The sequence below is a fragment of the Cryptomeria japonica genome, chromosome 11 (genome assembly GCF_030272615.1).
Source record: "Cryptomeria japonica chromosome 11, Sugi_1.0, whole genome shotgun sequence".
Lineage (NCBI taxonomy): Eukaryota > Viridiplantae > Streptophyta > Pinopsida > Cupressales > Cupressaceae > Cryptomeria > Cryptomeria japonica.
Window position 1 is genome coordinate 178,676,318 of NC_081415.1, and position 10,831 is coordinate 178,687,148.

Here is a 10,831-nt window from a genome sequence, read left to right on the forward strand (position 1 = left end):
AGGACTCACTTTCTTCATTATCCATATCCAAGTATTTATGCATCTACACTATAGTCTAATTTCATCAAAGAATCTTTCCTTTCTTTATTAAAACAAAATCTTAAGCATTTAGAAGCACTTCATATAATTAATATTGCATATCCATGTTAGTATATATTGTTAGCATAGTTTGTTAATATCCTTACCATAGCTTCATCTTCATCATAGCTTAGTATCATATCTTAATCATCATCAACATATCATATAGATCTTAGATGTATTATGGCATATAGATCATTTCTATCACTCTTTCTTGGATTTGTCATTCCTAAGTGAGTTGCTCAATGATCTGAGAGCAACCATTGGCTTGAGGGATCCTATGAGATAGAGAACAATGAGATACATTACAAAGCATTATCTAGCTTAGTCTATTTTGGCCTTTTATCTAAAAATCTAATTGGTATGTTAACTTTCGATATTAATTTTAATATTTTGACAACACTAAATATTGCTTACAGATTCAACTAAATTTTTTGTGTTCCGCATAGTTATTTGATCGAGTTATGTGGTCCAGTATTCAGATTGGTTTTCAGTTGTTTAGTGTTGACCACTGTTTTGGTTTTTGCTCCATATTGCTCTGGAATTGCAATATCTTGTTTTGTGGATTTGGTTGAGTGTTTGGGATGTTCATGTCTGTCCTCAATTTTGATGGTTCATGACTTGGAGGTCCGCAAGTGAATTTTTCAGTTTGACAGTCAATTTAGTGAGTATTCTTGAGGTTCGATATAATGATGATGAAGATTCTAGTAAATGGTGATTTTGCGGTTGTTGTTGTGGTAATTCAAATTGCTTGTGGATATTTCTAGATCATGTTCTATTAGTATTGTTGATCCACATTGATCCTTGTGTGCGTTATTGTTCATTTTCTTGATCCGGTGGTGTTCTTTATGTTATGCGACATTCATGATGATTGTAGTATGTTGTGGGTGTTTGTGGTGTACATTTCTTGGCGGTGCTGCATGTTTGAGCAATTGATTTGGGTCTAAACTATGTCTTAGATGACATTATTTTGGTCTGCATATTGTTATTGTAGTGTTTGTGGTTATATTTTGTAATATGTGTTATGGGTTGATCCGACCTTAGAATATAGGTTGATAATTTGTATAAATTGATGTAATATCCTATTGTGGATGTATCTATATTTCATCTGTGGTATCAGTAAGAGTGTGTAATGATGGATTAATGTGTTAATCTTTTGGTAGCAGAAAAGAAGTGTAAAGAAGTGTTGCAAAGCAGTATACGTGCTTAACCGGAACAATAACTAGGCATGAGGAGATTCTATTCTATTAGTTCATGATTCTTAAGATGTAATCCAAATCTTTTTGTAAGATAATGATTCTTCCTAAGAGTTTTAGCCCTCTTTATTATTGTGTTTGAGTAGTGAGCTCTAGGTAGTATTCCCGAATGCATATGCATTACCCATTGTAATATTTCATATACTTCTAACAAGTATCATCTCATTGTTTGCAGGTTTTGACTGTGGTTTTTCCCTTGATCAGGTTTTCCACGTCAAAAATATTGGTTTTATGTGTGTTTTAATGTGGTGTTGATTTGTGCTTTCACTATTAAATCATCAAATTTGAATTTGTGTTTAAGTAAATTTTTTGTGCAAATTGATTCATCCCCCCTCTCAGTTTGTTGCATTGTTACCAACAATTCATATCGGAGCTAGATCCTCTAGAAGAAGCTTGGCCACTTGAGGTGATCTAGGATGGAAAACTTTGCTAACAAGAAGGATAGTCCAAGATTTGAAGGAACAAACTATACTCTGTGGAATAATAGGATGTAGTGTCACTTGAGTTGTATCGGTGAAGACTATTGGAAGATTACTAAGAATGTGTATATTGTTACTCTAAATGGTCTTACCAGTCTGGATGAGATAAAGGGAGTTGGATTCAATATTAGAGCAAATAAAGCATTCTTGAGTGTCTTGACTGATTCTGAGATGACTAATGTGATGGATTTGCAAATTGCTCATGAGATCTGGACGAAGCTAGAGACTTTGTATGAAGGTGATAGTTGTGTGAAAGTTGCTAAGTTGCAGAGCTTGAAGGGAAAGTATGAGATGTTGAAGATGGGCGGAGATGAGAACATTACCAACTTTATGTAGAGAGTCAATAAGCTTATGTTGAACATTAGATATGCCAATGGAGTATTGGAAGAATATGAGATTGTAGCTAAAGTGTTGAGATCCTTACTTCCTGCTTACAAGCACAAGGTTGTTTCTATTAAGGAGATCCAGATAGTGATTAATATGACTAGAGACATGTTGATTGGGAAGCTTGCTACTTTTGAATTGAGAAAATTTGGTGAATATCTTCCTAAGTTAAAATTTGCATTCAAAGCTATAATTTTTCAGGAATCAAAAGTATGATTCAGGAGAAAGTTCTACTAGGGTGTCTAGATATGAGAAGGAGATGAGACAACTTGAAGAAGAATAAAGAGACCTTGAAGAGCTTGAAGCCTTTATTTCCTAAAGGTGTCGATAAGTATGAAGGTAAATTGCCTCTTATATTCTTTTCATGTAACAAATAGGACATTTTGCTTCAAGATGTCCGAAAAGAGAAAGAACTCCTAAGAAGCCACTTGAGCCTTACAAGCCTAAATATCAGAAGAAGTGTTATTATGTTGTTGATAAAGGTGTGATTGATGATGAGTCTGAGCAAGGTAATTTAGGAAATGAATGGGTGTTTATTGCTATCACGGAAGAAGATCTAATGACTACTAATTCTACTAGTTGCATTATTGAAGAGAAAGTTTTTGCTTCTAAAGTTGAAGAGAAAGATGAATGGGTTATTGGTAGTGGTTGTTCACATCATATGACAGGTGATAAGTGTAAGTTTGTGAGTATGGAAAAGTATGATGGTGATGTAGTAATACTTGGTGATGAAAAAGGTGGTATAATCCATGGTAGAGGTTCTATTTCTCTTGATGGTATGGATAACACTGATGATGTTTTATATGTTGAATGTCTAAGCATAATCTTTTGATTGTTGGATAGATGATTGACAAGGGATATGATTTGCAATTGAAGAATGGAAAGTGTAAGATCCTAAGTGGTTTTGGAATTGAGATTTCATTAGGTACAAAGACTAAAGGTAATATCTTTCACTTGAATATTGGTGGTAAAAGTTGTTTGATTTGTCATGTAACAAATAGGACATTTTGCTTCAAGATGTCCGAAAAGAGAAAGAACTCCTAAGAAGCCACTTGAGCCTTACAAGCCTAAATATCAAAAGAAGTGTTATTATGTTGTTGATAAAGGTGTGATTGATGATGAGTCTGAGCAAGGTAATTTAGGAAATGAATGGGTGTTTATTGCTATCACGGAAGAAGATCTAATGACTACTGATTCTACTTGTTGCATTAATGAAAAGAAAGATTTGGCTTTTAAAGTTGAAGAGAAATATGAATGGGTTATTGACAGTGGTTGTTCACATCATATGATAGGTGATATGAGTAAGTTCATGAGTATGGAAAAGTATGATGGTGGTGTAGTAAGATTTGGTGATGAAAAAGTTGGTATAATCATTGGCAGAGGTTCTATTTCTCTTGATGGTAGGCATAACACTGATGATGTTTTATATGTTGAAGGTATAAAGCACAATATTTTGAGTGTTGGACAAATGGTTGACAAGGGATATGATTTGCAATTCAAGAATGGAAAGTGTAAGATCCTAAATGGTTCCAGAATTGAGATTGTATCAGGTACAAAGACTAAAGGTAATATCTTTCACTTGAATTGTGGTGATAAAAGTTGCTTGATGCTTAGGTTGATGAAAGTTGGTTGTGGCATAGAAGGATGTGTTATGTAAATTGCGATTGCATGGTTAAGATAAGATCTACTCAAGCTATGAGAGATCAGCCTAAGTTGGTAAAGCCTACAAGTCTGGTATGTAAGGAATGTTTGTTAGGGAAACAAACAAGAGTAAATTTCAAAAGAAAACAATATACTTGTACTAGAATATTGGATCTTGGGCATAATGATTTATGTTGTCCTTCTAGAGTGAGAAGCTTGTAGGGTGATAGGTATTTCATGTTGTTGATTGATGATTATTCAAGGATGTCGTGAGTTACTTTCTTAAGGGAGAAATTTGAAGCATTGGAGAAGTTCAAGATTTTCAAAGCTATGGTGGAGACTAAGATATGATTAAAGATAAAGTGTCTAAGATTTGACAGAGATGGTGAATTTAATTTCGGTGGGTTCAATGTATTTTGTGAAGAGAATGGGGTGAAGAGATAGTTATATGCTCTGCGGACCCCTTAGCAGAATGGTGTTGTGGAAAGGAAGAACAGGACAATTCAGGAAGCTGCTAGAATTATGATGATTGAAGGAAATATTCCACATATCTACTGGAGAGAAGTTGTGAGTACTGTTGTATACACTTTTAATCGGGTGCATATTAAAGGTAATACCGATAAGAGTCCTTATGAGTTATGGTTTGGTCATGTTCCTACAGTTAGATATTTTAGAATTTTTGGAAAGTAAGTGCTATATTAAAAGAGATGAAGATCTAGGAAAGTTTGATGCTAGAAGTGATGAAGGAATTTTTCTTGGCTATTCTACTAAGAGTAAGGCCTACCGGAATTTCAATAAGAGATTGAGAAAGATAGTTGAAAGTGCTAATGTGAAAGTGGATGAAGGAAATGTGTATCAACCCAGATCTTGTGGATATGATTCAGATGATCAGGATGTCAGTTCAGATAAAGGAAAGCAAGTGCAGACCCAAAGTCAAATTTAGATTGATCCAAAAAAGCTTGTAAATGAAGGAGAAGGTGCTAGTGTAGAAGAAAGAGCTTAAGAATTTGAAAACAAAGAAAATCCCAAGACTCCCAAGTATGTAAGGTTAAAGCATTCATAAAATTAGAACATAAGAAATAAGAATAGAGGTGTGATGACTAGGAGAAGAATTGCTAAAGAATATTGCTTGATTCTAAGATTGAACCTAAATATGTTGATGAAGCATGTAAGGATGAAAATTGGGTTAAAGCAATAGAAGAAGAATTGAATCAAATTGAAAGGAATAATACATGGATTCTTGTTCCCAAACCTAAGGAAAAAAATGTAATTGGAACTAAGTGAGTCTTCAGGAATAAATTGACCATATTAGTTATGTGCCTTTTGTATATTATTGCTGCTAGCAATCGTACATTTATAATATGGATGAAACACTAGTTGGAGGATATCAAAGTTGTTTATGATGTGCCAACTGCTATATATTGTGATAATTCAAGTGCTATTAATATTTCTAATAATTCGGTGTTGCATTACAAGACAAAGCATATATCAATAAAGTTTCATTTATTGAGAGAGAAGGTGAATGAGAAGGAAGTCAGATTGGAGTATGTGTCTACAAAGGAACAAATTGCAGATATCTTCATGAAGTCGTTGGCTAAATATACCTTTGAGTATCTCAGAGAGAAGCTAGGGGTGATTGCCCCTCCTGATGAGAACTAGGATGCATGGATTTGCATTAGTTCAGTGAACTTCACTATTGTATCTTGTTATCCAGATTGATGAGTGGTGGATGCTACTTAGAGGGAGTAGTCAGTGTTGTGATTTGTTTTTCAAATTTTGGCTAGAGATTGTTTAGATTTATGTGTCTTCGACATTGGTGTCAAAGGGGAGAGCCATGTGAAAAACTATGTAATATTCTAAAGGGAAGAGTGTGAATATTTGTATTGTTATAAGGAGATTGTTTTCTTTCTTTGCATTAATTGTTTTTCACATTCATATGTTGCCATCAATGTGAAAGGGGGAGATTGTTGGATATTATTGAGAAGTATACTAGAACAATGTTTTTTCATTGTTGTCAACATATCTTAGAGAGAAGCTAGGGGTTCTTTCCCCTCCTGGTGAGAATTAGGATGCATGGATTTGCATCAATCCGGTGAACTTCATGGTTATATATTATGCTCCAAATTCATGAGTGGTGGGTGCTACTCACGGGAGTAGGCACTGTTATGATTTGTTGTTTAAATGTTTGGCTAGAGATTGTTAAGATATATGTGTATTCAACATTTCTGTCAAAGGGGGAGAGTCATGTGAAAAAACTATGTAATATCCTAAGGGGGAGAGTGTGAATATTTGTATTGTTATGAGGAGATTATTTTCTTTCTTTGCATTGATTGTTTTTCACACTCATATGTTGTCATCAATGTCAAAGGGGGAGATTGTTGGATATTATTGAGAAGTTTGCTAGAACAATGTTTTGTCATTGTTGTCAACACATTTCTCTCTGTGTTCTAGTGTTGCAGTCAGATTAAATGAATTGGTTTGGCCAGTGTGTTGTAGATGAGTTGTTTTAGATTAAAGGGTTTTGAGATAAGTGTCTCTAGTTGATTCAACTAAAGTTTTTGTGTTTTGAAAAGTGATTTGATTGATTTGTGTGGTCCAGTATTCAGGTTGGTTTTTAGTTGTTCAATGTTGATCAATGTTTTGGTTTTTGCTCTGCATTGCTCCAAAATTGCAATGTCTTGTTTTGTGGATTTGGTAGAGTGTTTGGGACATTCATGTGAGCCCTCATTTCTGATGGTTTGTGATTTGGAGGTCTACAAGTGAATTTTTCAGTTTGACAATCAATTCAGTGAGTGTTCTTGAGGTTCGATATAATGATGACGAAGATTCTAGTAAGTAGTGATGTTGTGGTGATTCATGTTGCTTGTGGATGTTTCTAGATTGTGTTATATTCATGTTGTTGGTCCACATTGATTGTTATACATCTTATTGTTCATTTTTTTTGATTCGGTGGTGTTCTTCATGTTATGTGACATTCATGATGATTGTAGTGTGCTGTGGATGTTTGTTGCATAATTCTTGGTGGTGTTGCGTGTTCAAGGAGTTGATTTGGGTCTAGACTATGTCTTAGCCGACATTGTTTTGGTCCTCATATTATTATTGTAGCACATGTGGTTATATTTTTTAATTTGTGTTGTGGGTTGAACTGACCTTGGAATATAGGTTGATGATTTGTATAAATTGATGTAATACCATATTGTGGATGTATCTGTGTTGCATCTATTATATCAATAAGAGTGTGTAATGATTGACTAATGCTTTAATCTCTCAGTAGCACCTCATTATTTGGGAATTTTTAATTCCCTTGTCCTCCCCCAAAGAATTTTTAATTCCTTTTTGTCTTTCCAATGTACTGAAGGGTATCTTCCCCATGTACATTGTGGAGTGTGGAGACAATAAATGCACTTATGGAAAATCTCTTGGTCTCCACACCATGTCCTCTCAATATACTTCACCCATTTCCTTCAATCTTGACCCTCTATTTCAAATCAGTCTCAGCCCTTCATTCCCCCTCTCTCAATTCTATAAATTGGGGTCTCCTCCCCTTCATTTCATATCTCATCTCACACAATCTTATGCTGCCCACATATATTTTGAAATCATCCTTTGTGCATCCACTATAGTTAATATTAGGTATCCATATCCTCAATCCGTTTGCAATCATCCATTATCCCTCCATCCATTTGATCAATGTTGTTGTGTGTGGAGATAAATCCACAACCTATCTTGGAGCTAATCCAAACAAGTTGGAGAAGGAGGTGCATCTTCAACTTCATCAAGATCTCAATCCAGGGAGGAGATAAGATTTCAAGGTGTAATGGTTTTATTTTTAAGTGTTTGGATGCCTTATGTTGCTAACCATTGCATCTCCTTGTAAGTTTTGTCCATCTTTAGCTATGATGTTTGTATCATGATTCATTATCCCACATTTTCAAAAGAATTTCATAATATGTATTAGTTGATGAAAGGAATTATGATTAGATGAAGCAATCAAATATTAATTAAATGTAATGTTTACGTTTTTTTTACTTGCTAAAAAAATTACGGTGTTTTTAGAGGAACTTGTGTTGTTTTTTATTTTTATGAACTAGTGGTTCATTAGATATATTTTATATAGTTCAAATAAATTAGGTGAATTGAGTTTGAAGAAATTAAAAATCTAGATTAATTATATTTTTAAAATAAATTTTTGTTATATCAAATAAATTAAAATTAGTAAAATAAACACTTTTTCTTCAAAAGCATGTAGTGACTAGATATTTATGATATCGTGTAATATATCAAATCAAAATATGTATGTGTAAATGCATATTTAAATATTGTACAACATAAAGTGCATAATTAAAAATTTTCCACTCTATTTTTATGTTACTTCAAGTTAATTTTTTAGATGTATAGTTTTAATGCATGCCTTGACTTCTTTGACCCACAAATTGATCCAAGACCCACTCGATTACTTAGAATTGTCATATTTCTCTATTGAGACTTTTTTGACTCAATTCCCAATTGTTTACTCACCTTGGAAAAGATAATAATTTTAATCATGCCATCTAATTTCAAATTTTAAAAATTGCATTCCAAGTTTGTCATATTTAAGACATGGGTAAGTGCAGAAAGATGGGGAACCAAAAAGTGCCCACACCACTTTTTGGTCCCATACAATACATAACACGAGTGTGATATAATGTGATTTCATTATGGTATAGTAGTAACCAATTCTAAGATTGGTCACTACCAAGCCATAACGTGCTCATATTATAACACAAGTGTGTTATAGTGTGCTAGCATTATAATGTACTTGCATCATGGTATTCTAGTGGTTAAGCCTAGACTTGATCACTACACAACCTAAACACAAGCATATTATAAATCTCTCATTCTTTGAAGAAGGAAAAATTCCTCTCTCTTCCCATCTCTCTATATTAATATTTCACACCTACTCTATATATCAAACCATACTACCAACCCTAGGCTCAATCACTACAAGATGATAATGTGAGTGTGTTATAATACACTAATATTTTGAAGAATAAAAACTTCCTCTCTTTTCCCATCTTTCTCTACTTATATCTCAAACTCAAACTCTTTGCTAGATCAAATATATTGGCAAACCATATATTGGTAGGATGTTTGAGATTGGTTTCAAATCTCTAGGAGTTATAATGCATATTTTAGGTTTTAGAAGATCTTGTAAAGTTTTGAACCTAGTCAAATTTTAGTAATCAATAGGCTCCTATTAAATTTTAATAATCAATAGTCTCTTATCAAATTTTAGTAATTATCAAGCTCCCATCAAATTTAAATAATCAATAAGCTTATGTCATCATTCTCTCACTCTCTTTATCATAACTTATTTGTCTCCCTCAAGCTTTAGACCTGTCTCGATCCCTATTACTCTCCCTACCCCCTTCCCCCTCCCTCTCTCTCTCTCTCTCTCTCTCTCTCTCTCTCCCCAAAACTATAGATTTTATTATTTCTAGATAATCATTAAGGCTCCTATAATCATTCTCTCTCTTTGTCTCACTCTTATTGTCTCCCCAAAGATTTATACCTATCTCTCTCATTATCACTCTCTCTGCCTCTATCTCACTCTCTCCTCTCTCCCCAAAGCTTTAGACCTATCTCTCTACCTCCCTCTCTCATCCTTCACTCTCAAATATCTCTTTTTCCTCTCCCTCTGTCTTCCTACCTCACAAACATGGAGACTTCTCTCTCTCTCTCTCTCTCTCTCTCTCTCTCTCTCTCTCCTCTCTCTCTCTCTCTCATCTCTCTCTCTCTCTCTCTCTCTCTCATCTCTCTCTCTCTCTCTCTCTCTCTCTCTCTATATATATATATATATATATCCCTCTCTCACTCTCCATTTATTTCTTTCTCACCTCTCACTCTATATCTCTTCTTCCCTCTACTTAGCTATATATCCCCTCTTCCTCTCTCTACATACCTCTCCCTCCCTCCCTCCCTTGCTACTTCTCTCTTTCTCACCTCTCTCTCCATTTATCTTTTGTACCTCTCCCTCCCTCCTCTCTCTCTTTATCCATCGCTCTTACTCACCTCTCTTCCTCCCTATCTTTGTATACCTACCTCTCCCTCCCTCCCTCCTTCCCTCCTCCCTCTTTTTATATCTCCTTCCCTCCCATGCCTCTATCTACATACCTCTCCCTTCCTCTCTCCATCTCCATTTTTGTATATCTCACCTCTCACTCTATCTCTCTCCTTCCCTCTCTACTTATGTCTATCACCCTTCTCTGTCTCTCTACATAACTCTCCCTTACTCACTCTCTCCCTCCCTCATCTCTCTCTTTCTATCTTACTTAACTCTATTCCTTCCTATCTCTCTCTACCTACCTTTTCCTCCCTCCGCCATCTCTACTTATCTCTACCTCTCCTCTCCCCCACTCTTCATATATGTATGTAGAGAGAGGGAAAGTGGAGATTAATATAAGTATATAGTAAAAGAGATAGTGAGATAGATAGAAAAAAGAGAGGTAGGGAGAGAGAGAGAGAGAGAGAGAGATGAGAGATGAGAGAGAGAGAGAGAAGAGAGAGAGAGAGAGAGAGAGAGAGAGAGAGAGAGAGAGAGAGAGAGAGAGAGAGAGAGAGAGGAGTGGTGAGGAGGATGGAGGGAGAGGAGGGAGGGGAAAGGTAATATAGAGATAAGTAGAGAAGAAAAGAGAGAAAAAAGAGAATTAGAGAGAGAATGGAGATGGGATGAAAGAGGGGAGAGGATAGAGATGGATGGGAGAGAGGAATAGAGAGGGAGGGGGGGAGATATATGTAGATAGAAGTAAGTAGAGAGATAAGTAGAGAGTGGAGGAGAGAAAGAAAATTATTGAGTGAAGGAGAGAAATAAAAGTATCGAGTGAAGGGAAAAAGAGAAGTGGAGAGGGAAGGATAGAGGGAGAGCGGGGAGGGAAAGGGAGAGGGGAGATAGAGATAAGTAGAGGCATATTGAGAGAGAGTGAGAGAGACAAGTAGATATGGAGGAGTTGGAGA